This window comes from Dipodomys ordii, unplaced genomic scaffold (assembly GCF_000151885.1).
Source record: "Dipodomys ordii isolate 6190 unplaced genomic scaffold, Dord_2.0 Scaffold83, whole genome shotgun sequence".
Taxonomy (NCBI): Eukaryota; Metazoa; Chordata; class Mammalia; order Rodentia; family Heteromyidae; genus Dipodomys; species Dipodomys ordii.
This window is the reverse complement of record NW_012267299.1, coordinates 530,272-551,858: the sequence shown is the minus strand read 5'-3', so window position 1 is coordinate 551,858 and position 21,587 is coordinate 530,272.

The window sequence follows — 21,587 nt, the reverse complement described above, 5'->3', positions numbered from 1 at the left end:
TGACCTTAAGAAGTTCCTGCACTTCAGTTTCTTTATCAGTAAAAGAAGATTGATACCCAGTTTCTCCTTTCAGGAGGTAGTGATTATGATTCAATGAAGTGCTTAAATCTAGCATGGAGCACAGATTTGTTTTACTGTTATTTTTACTTTTGTTATTGCAAACAAGCTTTTCCTTCCCCTCCCCTACAGCTCACTATGGACCAGTTACCCCACAGTCAACCTGAACTGAACAACCATATGTAATTCAGAGATCTTTCTATATCTCTCACCAGATCTGGTCATACGTATATTGTCTTTATAATGTCTTTAAAAAGCCTGTATAAAAATCATATGAGTGCCACCCAAAGCCCTTTCACAAGCCTGTCCTTACCATTTCATCACTCTACCTTTGGGTAGAGCCTCCATTTTCACACCTAATTTGTCACCATCTTCAGCTCTCCCACTTATGTCCCTTTTCTTCCTTTTGATTCATAATTATGGCCACAGATTATTGTTGTTGTTGTTGTTATTGTTGTTGATGGGGTTTGAACTTAGGGCCTAGATGCTGTCTCTGAGCTTTTTTGCTCCAGGCTAGCCCTCTACCATTTTGAGCCACAGCTCCGCTTCCAGTTTTCTGGTGGTTAATTGGAGATAAGAATCTCACAAACTTTCCTGCCCTGGCTGGTTTTGAACCGAGATCCTTAAATTTCAACTTCTGAGTAGCTAGGATTATAGGCATGAGACACTGGTGCCCGGCCAGTGGCCACAGATTTTTCAAGTCTCATTGCCCTTGGGAGCTCTTGCACTGGCTGGACAGGTGGGAGTAGAAACTACATACACAGTGCTGGTTCCCCAGTTTTCATAAATCAACAGGAAGTGAAAAAAAGACCATCCAGAAAAGGTTAAATGCCTTTTAAAAAATGATTGACTATTTCATTCTTAATGGTCCTTCAAAGCCAGATTGATACCAGTGTTATCTGAAGGGCTAGAGAATATAAGTACCTTCTTCAAATGTTGCAGCTCCCTGTCCTTGCCTCTGAAACCTCCTTTCCTTTGGGGAGTGGAGTTCACTGGGAGAAGAGCATCCCTGAGCACACCACCTTGATTGGTTTGTGACGCAGACAAAGCTGGGACTTTTTTTACCACTTAGCTTTGCAGACTAGCTTGCACATACTGTTTTATATTGAACTCTGATCTTCAGATTGTGAGGAGTTTAATTCATACCTCCATGTAGCTTTGTTATTGACATTTATTGGCCAAGAGTGTTGCTGCCAACACCAGTTTGGAGTCGATTGTGGTAAAAACAGATTTCCTCTTTACACATCCTAATCAGTGCAGAAGGACTGTTTTTATTGAAACCGTATCTGAGCTCAAGCTTCTCCACACATGCAGACACACATGTACAGAGTTTAAATTGTATTTACGGTTGGTAAATGTTCTAATTACAGGGCTGCGTGTGTTCAGAGAGGAAAATTAAATCAGTGAACATGGGAGGTCAGGATGCTCTTCCGCTCTGGTTTGGGTTCCTTATGGTTTTCGGCTTTGAGAAATCAATGCCGTGAAAGGGTGGGTGACAAGCCAGGCAGACATTTGTCTCCTGGCTGGTTTACAATGTTATCTATGGATTTCTTTTTCCTTGATGAGGTGAATTTTCATTCTTTATTGCCTGCTTCTCCTAACACATCACAGAACAATTTCTAACAAAAACAACCTCTCTGGATAATGTCCTGGATTTTGCTTTCCATACCAGAATACAGGAAATGCTAAAATCAAAATGGATGTAATTGACACTGTGCCCACCACACAGCCCCATACGTCTGTCCTTGGATGACAACATGTGCACCGCTAGTCCCTCGAGTGCTCAAGCTCCTTGGCATAGGAGCTCCTACATAGAGGTTTGGATGGCCTTCCTTATATTACTAAGGAGTGAGTCTGAGCTGGGTGCTAGGAGCTCCTGGCTACTCAGGAGGCTGAGATCTGAGGACCATGGTTAAAAGCCAGCCCAGGCAGCAAAGTCTGTGAGATTTTTTTTTTTTTTGTCAGTCATGGGGCTTGAACTCTGAGCTTGGGTGCTGTCTCTGCACTCTTCAGCTCAAGTAGAGTGCTCTACCACTTGAGCCACAGCGCTACTTCCGGTTTTCTAGTGGTTTATTGGAGATAAGAGTTTCACAGACTTTCCTGCCTGGGCTGGCTTTGAACCACAATCCTCAGATCTCAGCCTCTTGAGTAGCTAGGATTACAGGCATGAGCCACCGGTGCCCGGCTGTTGAGATTCTTATCTCTAATTAGCCACCCCCAAAGCCTGAAGTAGAGCTATGGGTCAAGTGGTAGAGTGCCAACTTTGAGTAAAAAGGACAAGCAAGAACACAAGGCTCTGAGTTCAAGCCCTAGCATGTGCATGTATGCACACACACACACACACACACACACACACACACACACACACACACACACACAGAGTGAGTCTTGGATGCCACTGACCAAGGAGTTCTAAAGGAGTTTGAAAGTGGCAGCATCATTGCTATATAGTTAACTCAAATAGGATTGTAATTTGCAAAAATGGGTAAAATATGCACTCTACGGTTATGCAGAACACAGTCCACCCAGGTCCACCAGACCACAATAATTTTGCAACTATGAGCAAAATGATTTCCTGGTGGAGGTTTGAGCTGACAGAGTATTGAGGGAATTTTTGTCTCACCCACGCTTCCACATTATTCAGCTTATTTATTAATACAGCACTCAGCCTTCCATGCAGATTGTGTGGTGTAGACCTGGCATCCTAAACCAAATAATCTCTTTGCTGACAGCTGAAAGTAGAGGCAGATCTGGGACAATCCGATGGGTGCCTCTGGTTGGTTCCAGATGTTGAGTTGACTAATGGTGGAGTTGGTGCTGCCAGCAATCAGGCCATGCGAGCACACAGCTCCCCAGGAAGCAACCCCTATGGTTGTGGCACTGTGGGTAGGATACTAAACAGACATTGGTCCTGCTCTATCAGCTCAGTGGGATGCCCAGGAAATCATCCAGGCATACTCCAAGAATAAGATGAATCCACCATTTTTTTTTGTTTCCCAACTAAGAGGATGTCTGCTTAACAGACTAAGAAGGCCAATCAGAAAGGCACTGATTCAAAAGTTAGGTTCTGCCTGGTTGGAATTAAGGAGATCTACGAAGAGAAGACCAAGAAGAGTGGAATAAAAAGCTTTTCCAAAGCACCATTATATTTATTTCTTTGCTCTCTTTTCTCTCATGTCCCTGGGAAGAAGGTTGAAGAAGGTGTGACCATGTAAGAGAGCCAGAGTATGTGTCTTGAAGTGCTCTGTGGATATAAAAAGCACTTTATTCCCCATCCCTATGGTGAATTGTGAAGTGTATACATGGTCTACCAAAGGTCATACAGTCTAGCAAGTTAAGAGGCAAGTTTGTGAACCCTAGATTCTCGTTTACATTACCCATCCCTCTGCTTGTCCTCTGAGAGTCTCAAATGTGGTTCCCAGACAAGCAGCAGCAGCAGCAGCAGCAGCAGCAGCAGCAGCAGCATCAGTGGCACACATCTGTTAGATCAACACTGTAGGGATGGGCCCTCCATTCTGTTCTAACACATGCTGTAAGTAAATTCAGCATGTTCAAATTGGAGAGCCATTAATATCAGCCAGCTCTTCCTGGACACGAAGGTCAAGGACATTATGATGAAACCCTGTAACGTGATTTCAACAATGTCATAAAACTTTCATAGAAGTCATATTCTTAAGGTGACCTTGAAAACGTATCCATTTCAGTTTCTATGGCTGATAAGTGAAAACTGGGAAGAGAAATGAACAATTAATCAAGGCTGTTTGATATTCCTTTCTTCATTTGTTGGTTATGTACGATGCTCTGTGCTAGACTATCTCTGTTAGCAGAATAACTAAAGAACTGTAAACAGACTGTTTCACTCTATACAATAAGTACTGAAAGGTAGATTTAAACAACACTATGACAGGAAGCTCCCCTAAATTACCTGGAGAGAAAGAATCTTCAGGCTGTATTATGTTGCTTCAAGGATTTCTGGTTGAGCTTGGTAGAAGGAGATGGGTGGAGACCAGGCCCAGGTGGATACCTTGCTCTTCCTTTTCTCCTGTCCTACCACTCAGCTGAGGGCCAGCAGAAGCACAAGGCCACTTTTGGGTTCTGAAATTGTCCCTCTTGGAACCTCCTGCCTTTCTCCTAAATGACAGCATTCTGAAGAAGCCTTAGTAGAACATTTAGAATACACTCATTGAGGAAAACTTTAATTACATTTATACTATTCTTAAAAAACTGCGAAGGGGTCTTGCTCTGTACCCTGATCTGGTTACCTCCACTGCCCCATCTTTTACTTTATATGGTGTAATTATTTAAAAGATTCTTTTCTGTCTAACCCACAACTTGAAATCAAATGACATGTCTATTTGGAACACAGTTCAGTTTTCCTCCAGAATAATTACTTCAGAAAAAGGCATCAGTTTCATTTCAGGGCAACTATTTCATGAGGGTTTGTCTTCTTTTTTTTTCTTGAAAGGAAGCTACAATTATAATTGTAGTTTGGATTTTAGAAAGAAAAAAAACCTCTCAAGATTTATTTTGCTTTCAGATATTCATGTCATAAGCCTCTGTTTGTTAGGGTCCTGGCAAAAGTGCCCAAGCCAAGTGGATGGTTGACTGCTATCATCTCTAAGTGTGTTTCTTATCTACCCAGAATTCCACTTCAGATGTCTGTGTACCTCAGGAGTCAGTCCCTAGTATGACCAGAAACATGATGGAAAGGGTGAGGCAGGGCAGAGGTGTGAAAAACTCACTCCAGTGGTGCAACCTGTGATCCTAGTTACTCAGGAGGCTGAGATCAGGATCATAGTTTTAAGGCAGGCCAGGCTGAAAAGTCTGTGAGACTGTTATCTCCAGTTAACTACCAAAAAGCTGGAAGTGGAGGTGTAGCTCAAGTGACAGAGCACCAGCCTTGAGCAAAAAAGCTAAGGGACAGCACCCAGGACCGGAGTTCAAGCCCTAGTACTGTCATATACTAAAAAAGAGAACCTTAGCAATTGCTGTCCTGGGGGTGGGTCTGGTTCTAAATGAGGTGTTAGTGTTTGTGAGGGTGATAACCTTGTCCTGTTGAATTATGATGAGAAAACAACTCAGCTGACTACAGAGCCAAAAGCAAACCTCAGAACTGCTTAACTCATCCGTCAAACAAATTGTATTTTAGGAAATGCAGGACAGAGAAAAATGCACAAAAGAAAAGGAGATTTATTTATTTTTACAAAAGTAGAACGGCAGGCGTTTGAGTGGATCCAAATAGAGTTTAGAGAGAGAGAAAAAAATGTGATTCATTGCCAGCTATTAAATCTTGTTTATCCTTCTTTAAACTAACCAGAAACACATTTTGGGAAAATTCGAGTTAACAGTTTAAGCACTGGAAGCTTGTTGCAGGCTCTGCCTTGGCTCTCCAGCCTTCCAAGGGTAAGGTAAGAGTGAAGCCAGAGAGCATGGAATTTTGAGGCTGGGGAGGGGGTGAAGTTCACCTTGACCTTCAAAGAAGGGTGTACATCTCAGGGCAACAGCAATAAGGTTGGAGGATATGAATAGGTTTCCCTTATAAACAGCCTCTTGTAGCTGTTTCCCCAACTCCCAGAATCCTCTTGGATTAAATGTATCATTTAAATATTTGGGTTGTTAAAGCCCTTAGAATTAGAAGGGAATGTACTTAGCCACAGACTGCAAGAATTAACCAGATTTATATAACTATAAAAATATACACATTTCTGAAAGAAAGAACTAGTGTGAAGCCCCATCATCTGTTTGCATTACAAAAAATAATAATTTCATCATGAAGATTACCTGGGGTTCATAGTCTCTGTTTGCATCTGAATTTAAAGCTACAAGGAAAGGTGCAAGTAGGTTCAGACTGTGATTTCTATGTCAGCAGGGATGAAGAGAAAGGCCTAGAGCTTTGTATTCATCCAGAACGTCTCACCCTGTGTCCTACCAGAGGCTGCAAGTGCTACTTCTAGATCTCTCTGGTCTCTGAAGAAGAACCTGGCTGTGAGCAGATGTCTAACACAGCTGTATTCTGATGCTTACCCAAAACACTGGCAAAAAGCTCAAGAATTTATAAAAGGAAATAAACCAAGTTCCCAGGCAGCACTTAAAAAAATCCTATCACCTCTTTGCACCTATTTTCTTGACTACCTGACTAGAGATTTGTTGCCTCTGAGAAGAGCAGCAGCAGATGGAATCGTAGGTTCATGTACAATGGTGCTGAGCTAACAAGGGAGACCTGGCTTCCTTTGCTGGACACTGTTACTTCTGGAGAGACTGTGGTGTCAGCTAAATTCCTATAGGCCCCAAAGCCTCCCCACAGCATTCTCTGCACCAGAGCTTCAGCTCAGAAACATGGCAGTGATCCTTTTGGCCCATGCTCCCCAACTAAGAATCATAAGAATCACAAGAAGTGGTGAGAGTTGCCACCAAACAATTCCACTCCTAGGGCTGTACTCTGGAGAACCAACATATCACCACACAAGGCTTTTTACACAAATGTTCAGAGCAGCATTTATTCCCAACAGTGGGTAAGCAGGAACAATCCTCGTGTCTGCCAAGTGATGATATATACAGTGGCTAAGTATCCAGCCACAGAAAGAAACGCAGTACCAATAGGTGCTACAATGTGAGGAAATACTGGAAACATTATGTTAGTAATGGTCACTTGTAAGATTCATTCATATGAACTGTCTACATAGACAAATCCATAGCAACAGAAGGGGAAGAGAGAAAAGGCAGTGACTGTTCACAACTGGAGTATTCCACAATGGTAGACCAGCGATGGATGTTGGCCACTTTCATCAGATGAATTTGGGGCTGGAATATAGCTTAGTGGTAAAGCACTTGTCTAACATGCACAGAACTCCCATTTTAATCCACAGGACTGCCAAAAGTAATTTTTATTATGTGAATTACCTCAATAAAAATGCAGTTAGAAAGGAAGAAATAATGGAGTCAAGTTACTGAGAAGCAGTAGCCCTCTTTCTTCCTTCCTGAGCCAACTTTCTTCAAAACTTTGTTCAAGTACAGCCCAGAAGTGTATACTGGACAGATCTATCTGCTGTTACATCAACCTGTTCTGGCAGCCACATCACTTCAACAAGCACCCTTCCAGCACCAGATGGGTGCTAAGTCTGACTATTCCATTCCTTTTGCACCTGCACTATGTATCGATAGGACTTTGGGGCATGTTTGGTACAGGCAAAAATCTGAAATCCTCTTTGTCTCCAGCTATGTTGCCCCTGTGAGCCACTCCCTGTGGAAGTGTTGTTTCTCAAATGCTGGAAAACAGCCGGGAGGCTGGCCTAGGAGATGGGCTGATACATAAGGCTTGGCAAAATGCCAGCTCTGGCAGTCTGTTCTTTATTGCTTCTGCCAGTATTGCCATCAGATACTAAGCCTCCAGGTAAAGAGCAGCCTATGTGATGGGCTCCTGAGGATGACTTGGTTTGCTCTTCTGGTCTGCCTGTGCCCCTATGCTGCAGATGGCATCACAAGAACCTCTCTCCGGCCACTTGTGCAGAATCCATGCGTCTGTTTAGCTGCAAACATGACAGCCACTCAGAAACCAAGTCAGGACAGTGACATCCCAGGCCCTGGCTGTGTCTACTCACAGAGCCACTTCCCTGCCCACACCTCACACACGATTTCCTGCGCTACTCTCTAAAAAGAGAGTTCTTTCTCCCTGTCATAAGTGTCCCAATCCAGCAGACTCAACCCTCACACACCTGTCGCCCATTTCCCAACAGCACAACCAGGATCATTTTCTATTCTTACAGATGGGTGACTGAAGGACAGATAAAATGGGAAGCTTCTTGCTCCTGCCAGTTCTGGGGAGGAAAGAGAACTATCAGCCCACCGAAGGTGGGCTTCCATGGGTACGCTGAGATGAGGCCTATCTCAAGTGGGTCAAAATAATTTAAGCGAATAAAAGCTAAGACTGAATTTATTTTTTAACTAATGAGTGAAATTCAGACTAGTCAAGCAGATAGAAAACTATTCAAATGATGCATATCAGAGCATTGTTTGGTTCCCAGAGAGTGCCAGAGGAGAAAGGCTCAGCTAACTAACTCTGACCTCTCTCCTGCAGGCTAAAGAGATTTTTATGGAGTAAGGAGTATATTTTCCTCCATTGGTTTGATGGGTCAGTCTGAGTGTTGTGGTTTAAACAATAGAGATCCTCAACAGCCCAAGTAAAGGAGAATTTATTGGCAGGTGTAGGGTGCTCATTGATTGACTGGAAGGGAGACAGGCTGAAACTAAGACTACTCCAGAATAAGAATACATGGAGTACAGGAATAAAGTCTATGCAGGGACACTTTAGATAAGACAAATGCCACTTTGGGTTCACAGATGGAGTCACAGATGATTCCAAGTCTTAAGGAGGACATCCAATCAGTTGTGTTCTTAACACAAGTGTGTCAAAGACTATTAATGAGATGAGACAGGAAAGACTCTATTCTCTCAGTTACTGTGATAAGTTTAGTCCCACAAAAATCACACACAGGTGGGGGAAGAGCTAAATTTCCCCAAAGCTGTCAGAAGGAAGATACATGAGGTAGATAAAATTGTTTCTTTCTTGAATTTACTAAATTGACAACTCTTCTCTGAATAAGGGTGTCCAGTTGTCTATGGTGAAATGATTACCTGTTTACAACAACACATTAATTTTGGGAGTTTGGCGAAAGAGTATGAACTAAAGGAATATTTGACACTATCCCTGCTCAGTTTGGCTGGGAAGAACCAGTTACCCCAGTAGAGATAAAGCGAGTTCATGAAGCACTCCTATGGCAAATCTGAAGCAAATGAGAAAAGTGGCATAGAACAAAACTACATGGCGGTGGCTTCAGTCACGATGAGCACTCTGATACTGAATGGACAAGAGACTCACAACACTGAAAGATCTTATATGTAATTCCTATGTATTCATAGGTATATGTATTTCTCATGAACCTATGATATCAGCCAATGAAACCAGTATGGTAACCCAATGTCAGCAGATAAAGACTGCCGGGTTAACCTTAGTAGAGTGTTAAGGCAATACTATTCAGTGGGTTGTTTGCTTTGCTTGACAAACAGGGTGGAATCCCATTGGTTGAAAAAAAAGGCCTTTTATAAGGTACTGGATTTACTCTTCCCTCCCTCAACCCCCTCCTCCCCAAAATCAACGGCAGGAGAAAAATGCACGACTGCATCACAAGCTGTGCAGCAACTTTGTGCCAGCTAAAGGAGGTGGCTGAGCAAATACTGGGTAAGGTTCAGCAGGTAATTAAGGATTGGAGAGAATTCTTGACATTATGGAAGAGCTTACAGATATCACAGGAACCGTGGAAGGTTTAGCAATGGTTTTATGAAGAAGGGAAGGAGGAACTGTTTCAGAGGCATATGATGGGGACTGGAAAGAACCAAAGTGGATTGTCAAGACTCAATCTCCTCTCAGTTTCCAGAGGGAGAAAACGGGTAGTGCTTCCTGGGAATGTTTCATTCTCATCCAGGAGGCCAGTGTCCAAGATTCTGCCTCCAGGAGCAGAATTTTCCTCACAAATTTCTTCAGAGAACGTACTCTTGCAGAGCAATCCATCAGGACTTTGGTAAAAGGGCAGTCTGTGTGTCTCCACTGTCATCAGCATCGGTCTGTGGTTCCAATAGGTGTTCCATTAAGATTCCTGGTGAATGGACCACAGATAACATTCATTCTCCATGTTTCTTTGTATAGAATCTTACCAAGAAAGCATGTGACCAGTATTTTATTGAGTATTGAGAATTATGTACAAAAATGGCTGTTTGCTGGAAAGTTTCTAGTGAAAGATAAGTAGAAACATATTTTTTTTTGTCATGGCAATAGAACAACCTCCATTGTTAGCTTTTAAGAAATGATTTCAAAAGAATTAGGATCGCTCCTCTTTTATAAAAATGTTTCTAAAATAAAGACCCTGATGCAATGTTAAAGATAAATGAACTACTCAGAAAAGTTAAAAAAAAAACACACAGTGTGTGAGAGGTACTATTAGCAACAAAAATAACTAAAATGTAAGATTGGCTTGATGGGCATGCATTCTCACCACCAGGAAAACTGGCTTCCTTGAATAGGTACCTTGAATTGAATCCAACTAAACATGGTTTCTTTCATATTCTTCAGCTTTTGCCTAAAAATATTCATACCTTTTTTCTCATAGTGGGGCTTGAACTCAGGTCCTGGGTGCAGTTCCTTAGTTTTTCAAGCAAAGGTGGTGCTATACCACTTGAGCCATACCTCCACTTCTGGCTTTTTGGCGTTTCATTGGAGATAAGAGTGTAATGGACTTCCCTGCCCAGGAAGACTTCAATCCATAATCCTTAGATCACAGCTTCCTGAGTAGCTAGAATTACAAGCTTGAGCCATTGGTACCCAGATAGCCATGCATTTTGATAGAAGCTTTATACTTACTCTCAAAATACTTAAAGCCTGTATTAATATAAATAGAATTGAAATGACAGTGATGAATTTATGTGTTCCATGTATAATAGCTTTTTCAAAGGATAACTAGCTATTTCCCTTTTATTTATAGATCTCTAGATGCTGCTTAGGATGGATTGTTTATAAAATCAAGCAGTACAAAACAGTCAATGTGCCTGCAACCTAATAAATTCCTCAAGGTTAGACTCATAGGGAAAGTATTTTTCATGTTTCTGTTAATACATGATTCTCAACATTTCTCATGCTTAACATAACAACATTAAAATTAAAGCAATTTAGGTGAGTGAAGAGAATCATTGATTGGGTAGGGCAAGGAGACCAATTAAGAATCCACTGCAATAATTCAGGTGGGAAATAGTTCCAGTGGAGACAGTAAGAAGCAGTTGAATTGTAAACAATTTTTGAAAGCAGACTCAGCACGATTGGTTAATGTATTGTATGTGGGGTATACAGGGAAGGAGTTAAAGACAACTGCAAGATTTTGTTTTGAGCATAGGAAAATGAGGCTGTCAATACTGTCATAAAAAGGGCTATCAGAAGAGCAGATTGCAGGATGGAATCAAGAATGGCTTTGAGTTACTAAGTTTGAGATGCCTTTAAGACTTCTAAATAATGACGCTAAGAAGTTGATTCAAATGATTCTGGCATCCAGATGAGATGTCTGGACTAGAGTTAGGACCCTGCAAATCATGAGTACATGTGTGCTACTTGAAGACTTGAGAATGAGGAAAAGGGAGCAGAAGAATGAGGACAGAACTGTGGAGCATGGGAGCATTCGGACAGGCGCATGGAGCCAGGCAAGAGTGTAAAGGAGTGGCTGGAGAAGGAGGGCAGAACCAAGGGAGAGTGGCATCCTGGAAGTCACGTTGGTGGAAGGGGTGGGGTTATCTTCTAAGGCTTCCGTTGTTTAGTAGGTTGCAAAGTTAAAAGTTGAAGACTAATAAGGTAGACTTGTGGAAGCTTAAAGAGAGAGAAAGAGGCAAAGAAGAGAGAACTGGAGTTGATTAGAAAAATGCAGCAGCATTCCAGGCAGCACTGAGACCAGCCTCAGTAGAAAAGCTGCAGGTGGTGATGTCTCATGATAGCTGCTCCCACATCCTCTCAGCACTTGCCTGCCACCATGACTGTGAACACTTTCAGATCTCTGCCTGAGGACTTCCCTTCGGATGTGGGAACGTGTTCCTTCTACCTGAACATAGAGCAATTGGAGATGTTGACATGTGATCCCCGGAAGCAGCTCTCAATTGATGGACAGGGCTTTAGAGGATGTTATGAAGAGAATGTCTGTGCCTACTTGGATTGAAGGTGGGGTTGAGGAAGTCTCATGATAGGATTAATGTCCTATTAAGAAAAGATATCACAGAGATTTTTTTTCCTCTGCCATGTGACAACACACCGGGAAGGTGGTCATCCGGAGTCAGATGTGGAGCCCTTATCTGCGCCAATCATGCTAGCACCCTGGTGTTAAAGTTCTTGATCCCAGAATTAGAAGAAGAAACAATTGTTTTTTGCTTAAGACACCCCATCTACACGTGTTTACTCTGTTATAGCAGCATGAGCAAATTCATACAATAGATAAACCCAACACTCTTCAGCATTCAGTATGGCCAATTTCAAGGCATGTTAAATACATTTAATAGTACTCTCCAGTAGGATTCTACATTCACTCAGAGTTAACTTGCCTATTAGTACACTCTTCCTTGGCTTTCTTTCCTTCCTGTCTCACTTTCTGACTCCTCTTCAGATGTTTACTAAGATTGTCTCTCCTATACACAAGCACACACACACACACACACACACACACACACACCACTCAATTATATTCCTACTGTAATCCTATCTCAGGGTTTCTTCTTGGAAAATGAAATCCAACGTAACCTGATATATGTCAGTTGCTTGAGGATAGGCGTCCAATGGTTAGAGAAATAAAGTTTACAAGTGTTGGGCAGTTGATCAGTGAATTCTAAGCAAGTCAAGGGTGTGTGTGAGGAAGCAATGATAGCGATGGAATATGAGGGAAAGAAGGGAGTGAAGCCATGGAGTGAATGAGGGACAGTAGAAAGGCCATGAACTGGAGACCCTACTGGACTCCAGGAGCTGCTGAAGGCGGTATGAAACATGGAAAGTTGAAGTGGGGAATAGAGAATGGGAAATTGGAAATGAGGATAGATATAAGATGGTATCATTGGAAGAGAGGAAATAAGGGAACTAAAAACTAGGACCCTGTATTTGCAACATGTTTGGTGGTGGAGAGAGTGATTGTGAACCTGGTACAAAATATTCAAGGAATGATCTAGAAGTTCAAAGGTGACCAGGTATTGTCTGATGTTGGTGGAGGCAGGAGAGACAATGGTTTGGCAGGAAGTTGTGAGCAAAGAGACACTTGCCCAACTTCAGAACTACTTGGGGTGGGGACTACAAGGAAGCAGGGTCCTCAAAGATCCCATTCTGATAGAATGCTAGAAGGTAAAGGGACATTTAGAGGAATGTCAGAGGAGACTTTGTTGATGATTTGACTTTTTCACTCAAGGCTACCACTTTACTACCACTTAAGTCACAGTACCACATCTGGCTTTTTGCTGGTTAATTGGAGACTAGAGTTTCATGGACTTTTATGCCTGGGCTGACTCTGAACCTCACTCCTGAGATCTCAGCCTCCTGAGTAGCTAGGATTACAGAAGTGCGCCTCCAGACCCTGGCACCTTTGGTTTTTCTACAGACTTCCCAGGAGCAGAAAATTTGTAATGTAAAATAGATTTTTTTTAATAACATGAATGCAGGAGATTCCAGAGAACTATGTTAATGAGGAGACTTGGGAAAGAGAGGACCCCCCACAAAAGAGAATCTGCCTTGTACCCAAAAAATCAGAAAAGGAAATCATCTTTCCAGGGAGAGTGGGTTTTGAGCCATCAGCTCTCTGGACCCACGCTGTGTAGCTAAGTGGTAGTAGCTGAGTGGAATTACTTCCACATAGATACTAGGTTAGATGATGTCTTCAACTCTGATCTCAGACAACTATGAAGGTGGGATAGTCTGTCAGAGCCCAGGTGGCTGTGTATTTAACATTCCCTAAGAAACAGACCCCCCCAAGAACTGCTTCCACCTAGGATGTGCCTCAGAGGTAGCCACTAGGAGATACCCTGACAAGGCACGCACAACCAGCAAGCCTTTCTTGGAAGTGAGCCTTTGCACCCCGAAGTTCTTTGTTCCAGAGTGATGGATTTGCCCAGGAGAGGCTGCATTAAGATGTTACAGGCTGAAAACTTACTCTGAGGGTACAGTTGGGTCCACTTTAGTGGCTTTGGGGGGGTCCACACATCCCCTCTCATCTATCACCTAGCTCCAAAGAGGTAGAGTCCTTGTCCCATACACACAGGCCTTTAGGAAAAGGGGACATTTAAAAATATTGCGTTTCCCACTGGAAGTTTAAACAAGGCACACAGCAGCAGGGGTTGGCTTCATTTGGTTGACTGGGAGCAGCTGTCCAGAGCCTCCAGCCCCCTTGGGTGGAGAGCGGCCCTGCCCAGCAGGCTCTGCTTCTATCCAAACCAAACTTCCCCTCAATGACTTCATTGAGAGCTGGTTTACATCATGAAGAGAAACCCCATTTATTTATTTGTAATAACTTCGGGATTTTATGGACCCACAAGAGGATGTAATTTAAGAAAACATTAGCTAGCGATTCCAAACACCAAGGTTTTGAAATTTGCTAAGCCCAGGAATCATCAATGGAAATATTTCAATATTAAGAACGAAAGACTGCAGCAAAACTCCTTTTGAACAGGGAAATAGGAAGGTTTGAAGATGTATATTTTTGGTCATGACATCCTGGGGTCCTTGGGAAAAGACAACTGAGTTTCCAGGAACCATTATGAACAACATATGACCTAATAGTAGTGGGTCCTCTAATGTCTCCCTTGTGGGGCATTAGCCCTATAAATAACAGAAAATACACGGGCTAATGTACCTTCTGGAACCTCACTTTGAACAGTGGTGGAGGGAATTACATGGTGTGTTTTTATTAAGGCAAAATAAGAGGTTACCAGGAAAGGGAGTCAGCTAAGAATGGCTCCTCACTGCAGAAATGCAATGTTTTTCAAGCTCCCACTTTATTAGGCTTTGTGTAAATGATGCTTTTATCTTCTGAAATAGCCAACAGTCATACATCTTTAGAAACCTTTCAAACTGTGTTCAGCCTTCCCTTTCTATTGGAAGCATGGAGAAAGACCCAAAGGCCAGACATAGTCATAGATGATTACCTGCCAATCTCAATCATCCTGTGCATACAATTACATGAACTGCATTTGTAAATATGTATTAATTTAGGCTTTGTCTCCTAACTCACTCCTCTCAATTGACCTTCTTGAAGGTATAATCAAATCTCATTTCTAGCCCTAGGCCTGCTGGTGATCAAATGTAGAATACATGAGATCTACTATGCTGAATACTGTGTTAAGCATTGCTCTGAGTTGGCTCTGGACTGTCCCATGTATCAAAGGCTTGGTTCCAAGCTTGTTTCTTTAAGAGGTGGTCAATAAGAAGTGGAGCCTACTGGGAGGTCATAGGTCATTGAAAGAGTGGCCTTGAGCAGCATAGTGGGAATCCAGCCCCCTTCTTTGTCTCTCTGTTACCCTCTGTTTCCGTCTCTGTCTCTCATGTTAGCCCAGGCGGTGAATAGTTTGTCACATGCCACTGCCATGAAGAGCTACTTTGGTGCCCCATCTCCAAAGGCAACGAAGCCAACTAATCATGGTCGAAACTTCCAAAACTGTGAGTCAAAATAAACTTTCTTTCTTTGTAAGCTGATTACCTAAAGTATTTGTTATAGCAACAGAAAGCTGACTAACACAAGCACTGAGAGCTGGGGTAAAGATCAGAATCTAAAAATAGCAACTAGGTCATTCCTAGGAAGTTCACATGGGATGGAACAAGTAGACACTACAGAAAGCAGTTCAGTATTGTACTGATAGACAGCTGATATCTGAGTACTAGCCTGTAGGGATGTCTTCACATATACCATCTTTGGACATACACATAAACTTTGAAGAAAATAGGAATTTTCCCCAATTTTTCAAATATAGGTGCTGAGAGTCAAACAGGTGAAGTACCCCCCAACCCTTCCACCCTGGCCAGGTCATCAAGTAAATAAGAAATGCAGTTGGGTTTTTCATCCTCAAGTTTGGTTTAGTTCTTGTACACATACCTTTCTTTTCCCAAACATTACCAAAATCAAGATATTGCCATATACCAACCTATGTTTTAAGTAGTGGTTTTATTGAAATGCAATTCATAGATTCCACACTTTCAAATGTATACTTCAGTAGGTTTATAGGTTTTACTAGGGGTGTTAGGTAAGTGTTCTACTCCAGCCCTTTTTGCTTTAGTTTGTTGTTTTTGTTTGCTTGCTTGTTTTTTCAGATAAGGTCTTATATTTTTGCCCAGGCCAGTGTCAGGCTATGAGCTTTCTACTTGTGCTTTCTACATAGCACAAACACACCCATTTTGTTAGTTAAAATTGGAGTCTGCTAAATTTTTGCCTGGGCTGTTCTCTGCTTCCTGAGTAGCTGGGATTACAGGTATGAGCCACCATACCTGGTAGTGGTTTGTGATGTTTTTGCAAAGTTGTGCAATCACCATTTCTATATAATTGCAAAATCGTTTTAAATATCCACAAAAAAAATCCCATACTCATTACCATTTCTCTCTTCTGTTGGTTTCTTGCAACCATTGGGCTACCTGACTTTGGGGACTTGCTTATTCAGAATGTTTCTAAGTGGAATCATGTGATATATAGCCATTTATATTTTCTGTATTTTTCCCAGGCAAGGCCATGCTGTTTTTGTCACATGTGGCAATTGAGGTCTCTGTTTGGGCTTAATAGTTTGATTACAGCAAATCATAGTTTTCAAGGTTTGCCACGTTGAAGCATAGACAACATTTATTTATTTATTTATCTTTATCTTATCATCTTTATTTATCTTTTCAATTATTTATTTATTATTTTATTTTTCTTTCCTTTTAATTGCAGAAAATTTTCATTGTATGGATAGATATACCACATATTGTTCAACCTTTCATCAGTTGATGGATAGGCTGTATCCACATTATAGCTGTTAAGAATTAAACATTTGTTAACAGCTTTCACATAAAAAATGTTTTCAATTCTTTTGCATAGGAGCAGGTATTGTTAGGTCATACAGTAACTGTATATTTGACATTGTGAGGTACTAACAAAATGTTTTCCATTGTGACTATACTATTTCACATTCCCACCAACAGTGTATGAAGGTTTCAATTTCCTCACATCCTCACCAACACTTACTATCTTCTATTTTTTGATAAGTGCCAACCTGGTGAATAAGAAGTAATATCACACTGTGGCTTGAGTTTTATTTCTCTAGTGGCTAATGGCTTTTGTTTGAATTAAAGAATCTTGATTAATGTAAGTCCCTAGTAAATTTTTATTTGTTATTATTTCTTGCTAATCCCAATTTCTTATTTGGATCTTTTAATAATTTCTGTCTGCTTATTGATATTTTCTGTTTAGTGAATTATTCTCAGACTATCGTTCATTAATTCATTAGCTGTGGTTTCTTTAGGAATTTGAACACATTTATAAAAGCTGGCTTTGTGTTTTTGCTGTGTGTGTGTGTGTGTGTGTGTGTGTGTGTGTGTGTGTGTGAGTTGTGGGGCCTGAAATCTGGGCCTGAGCACTGTCCCTCAGCTCTTTAGCTCAAGGCTAGCAGTCTATCACTTGGGCCACAGTACCACTTCTGGCTTTTTCTGCTTATGTGGTACTGAGGAATTGAACTCAGGGCCTCAGGCATGCAAGGCAAGCACTCTACGACTGAGCCACTTTCCCAGCCCTGTGCGTGTATTTTTTTAAAAGCAAGTCCACTGTTGGACTTGTTATTGTCATTCCTAGTGCACAGTCTATATTTTCAGAGTTTCCTTGTGTGTATTTTACATGTTTTTTGAAAATATTTTAAATGATAAAATTGTCAACTCCTGAAATCAGTTCTTGCCCTCTCCAGATGTTTGTGGTATTGGTCATTGTTTTTGCTAATTGCTTCTTTTTGTTTTGTTTTCATTTACTTTATTTATGCTACTATTTTTTAAAAATTTTTATTGTAAAGGTGATGTACAGAGGGGTTACAGTTACATAAGTAAGGTAATGAGTACATTTCTTTTTGAACAGTGTTTTCCCTTCCCTCATTTTCTCTCATTCCCCCACTTCCTTCCCCCCACCAAGTTGTAAAGTTCATTTCTAACATAGTGTCTAGTGACTATCTATGTTGCATTGGTTACTATTTGCAGTTATCGCTTTTTTCTCCCCCCTCCCTTTGGTTTATTCCTTGTTGATACTGTTTTTTTATCTCTGTGCCTAAAGTCTTATATATAAGTTTATCTAATTTTATCTTTAACAACTCTGCCAGACTAATTTTACAAAGTATGTACTTTTTGTTAAGTGTGGCAATTGAAGTCTCTGGTGGCTTAGTAGTTTAATGATTACATTAAATCATACAATTATTAGAGATTTTTTATTTTTATTTTATTTTATTTATTTATTTATTTATTATTTATTTATTTTTTGAGTCCGGTTGTGGGGCCTGAACTCTGGGCCTGGCCACTGTCCCTCAGCTCTTCAGCTCAAGGCTAGCACTCTACCACTTGAGCCATAGCACCACTTCTGGCTTTTTTCTTTTTGCTTATGTGGTGCTGAGGAATCGAACCCAGGGCCTCAGGCATGCAAGGCAAGTGCTCTACCACTGAGCCACCTTCCCAGCCCCAATTATTAGAGATTTTATGGAATGATTAACCAGTAAGTCCTTCCTTCAGCATTTTCCAGGAAGCTTTCTGTGCTTGGGGGCATGATTGTAATGTTTCAGCAAGTAGGCTGTAACTCTACCTTAGCCTTCCTTTCCTGCTAGTGCAGAGTTCTCAGGAAGGGTAAGAATATTGGGGTCTCCTCAGACCTTCTCTTGCCAGGTACGTATCTCTGAATGTGCACAAAGCCCCGTGTACATACATGGCCTATTAGATCTCCAGAAAAGACTGGCGATTTCCAAACTTCCCTGCCAATGTCTTATTTTCCAGTTGTTCCTAAGTTTTTGAAGTCAGTCTCTTGTCAGTGTGACTAGCTATGCTGCATCAAGCTGCTGTGATATTAAATAATTGAAACTGATTGTTCTCATTGAAAGCCTTGTGGGCAGGATGTTTACACATAGAAAAAAAAAAAAAAGAAAGACCTCTGGTTTAGGCCAAATAAAGACATACCCTGAGAATGGAGCTTTCCAGAAAATTGCCAAACAAGTAAAAAATGACTGTTCTCTGGGGATCGGTTTTGTGGGAGTCCTAAACCTTTCTACTTTTTCCAGTGATGCTAAGAACTGCTGTTTATCACAGTTACTATAGTTCCAAAAATGTTGGCTTTCAAAACAACCATGGAACTGTAAAGGGATGGGCTTAGATTAAGTTAAAACACTGTACTAAACCTGATCTAAGAATGTCCAGGGTTCTGAGGTTAAGTTTTAATCCAACTGTATAGTCAAAGGCTGAGAGAGTAAGTCACACATCCTTTCTGGCTCAGCTTCCTTTCTAAATATCAAGGCTGTTTGTATTTCAAAAGAAACTGAAACTGACAATGCCAAGTGCTGGCAAGGATGTGGAGAAACTGAAACTCTCATCCATTGCTAGTGGGAATGCAAAATAGCACAACCATTTTGGAAAATGGTTTGTCAATTTTGAGTAAGACCAATATCCACTTACTATTGGATGGAGAAATCTTAGTCCCCGATATGTCCCCAAGGGAAATTAAAATTTATATCCAAGCTAGGAGTTACATGTGAATTTGTGTAGCAGCTTTATTCATATCAACAATATTTCAACTGGCAAAAGCTTAAACAAACTAGACAATAGTATTATATTCAAAAATAAAAAGGAACAAATTATTGATATTTCTATAGCATGGAAGAATCTTAATGATTTATGCTAAATGACAGAAGCCAAATACAAAAGACTGTGTAGGACATGACTTTATTTATACTATGTTCTAGGAAAGGTAGAGGGTGCCAAAGGAAAAAAAGAGATTGATGACCTACGAATAGGAAATATTTTGTGGAAGGAATGATTAATCTATTTCATATCTTGGTGTCAGAGGTGGCTCCATGATTTTATATGTGTGTGTGTATGTGTGTGAAATTGTACAATAAAAGGGTGAATTTTATTAGTATTTATGCCCTAGTTTAAAAATAAACAGATCAGCCAGGCGCTGGTTGTTCATACCTTTAATCCTAGCTACTCAGGAGGCTGAGATCTAAGGATTGTGACTCCAGGCAGGAAAACTCCATGAGACTCTTATTGCCAATAAACTACTCAGAAAAAGCCAAAAGTAGCTCTGTGGATCAAGTGGTAGAGCACTTGCCTTGAGCAAAAGAAGCTCAGGGAAAGTGCTTAGGCCCAGAGTTCAAGTCCCAGGATGAGCATAGTAGTAGTAGTAAACAGATCAAGTTCTAAAAGTGGGAAGGAGAGTTCTATCACTCTCTGCAAACAAGAATCTTTGAAGACCTAGTCACTTCTTAAGCAGATTCCCTTCTACAGGAGGCTGCATGATCTCTAGTCTTTCCTCCATTTAATGGAAGACCTGTAGACTTCCAAACAGCTCATTTCAAAGAGATCATAGAACTGGTTCTGTTTAGTTCAAGGCTTCATCTCTTTCAGAACATTTTGTGTTTTGAAAAGAATCCCAGTCTCCCAAGTGTGTTGGAAGCAAGAACCTAAGGAAGGCTGTAGCTTTTATAAGACGTCCAACAGCGTGCTTTAATTCTCCATGGAAACAGTCACCACACTTCATGTTCTAAAGCCATGTATTGCTATAGCTATATGGATGATGTCCATAGCTTATTACTCCCTGAGGGCTGAGCTTTGGTTATTCTGTAGGCTGACCACAATGCACAGAGGTAATGCCACAGCACTAATAAAGGTAGCTGCACAAATATGTGTTAAAATACAGCATCAAAGTCTTCCCTTTTCTACAGTACCTTAAAGAGCTCTTTCTGTTACAATGTAAAGGCTTATTTGGTTACAACTTATTTGGTTACATGAAAGACAGTGAACTAAAGTAAGGTCAAGAACAAGGTAAGATAAGTTCCACTAACCTAGCAAAGTAAAATGCACATCTATTAAATGTATCAGAGGGAAATGATTTCAGTCTACTCTGATTATACCATTCTCTGTGGAGGGAATGCTTCCTTTGGACATGGGTTTTAGTTTGGACTACCCTTGAGGATAGGCACTGGGAAGATGCTAGAACCAGCTTGTAAGAACACATAATGACCTTTAGCTGTTAGACCTCATCCTTACTGCCTTGAACTTCTCTTCAGGCACAAGATTAGAACTTCTTATCACCCACACTCATGGAGCAAGATAAGGAAAAGAAATCCCTGGGCGACACTGCTGAGGATAGAGAGGCTGTGGGTGGATTCCTGAGTTGTCCAAGCTGTTTTCTCCTCCTTGTTTGGTTTGTTCTGTTGGGAAGAAAGGCCACCAGGCAGGGAGAGGGTCCTGTTGGTGTGTGGTATTTAGGGAGCCTACTCAAATGCCTCTGGCTGAGATGATCTGTATTCCCGACCAAGACAACATTTTGCATTTCCTAAAGCCCCCTCTGGGCTATTGTTGGGTGAGTCAGAGAAAACAATCTGCAGGAAAATGTTCAACAGGAGTAAACAGCTCCAAGTATTTTCAGATGAGTTGGGGCTTTGATGGGAGACTCCAAGGCATTATGAGTGCATTTGGAAGCAAGGACAGCACAGTAGAGGAGACTAGGCCCTGAGAAAGTCATTTGAAAAATATCCTTTAGGAGGATTGCATTACCTACCTGCTTTAAAAAGGCAACACCATGGAGAAAGTCAGCAACTCCATGATGCTGGGATGTGTTCTCAGCCTTTAGTCAGGAATTTTCCTTCCTTTATTTATTTTATTATTTTATTTTATTATTTTTGTAGGACTGACGACCAAACCCAGACCTAAGCTTGCTAAACAAGTGCTCCACCATTGAGATGTATCCCCAGCCAGGAATTTTCCTTTCAAT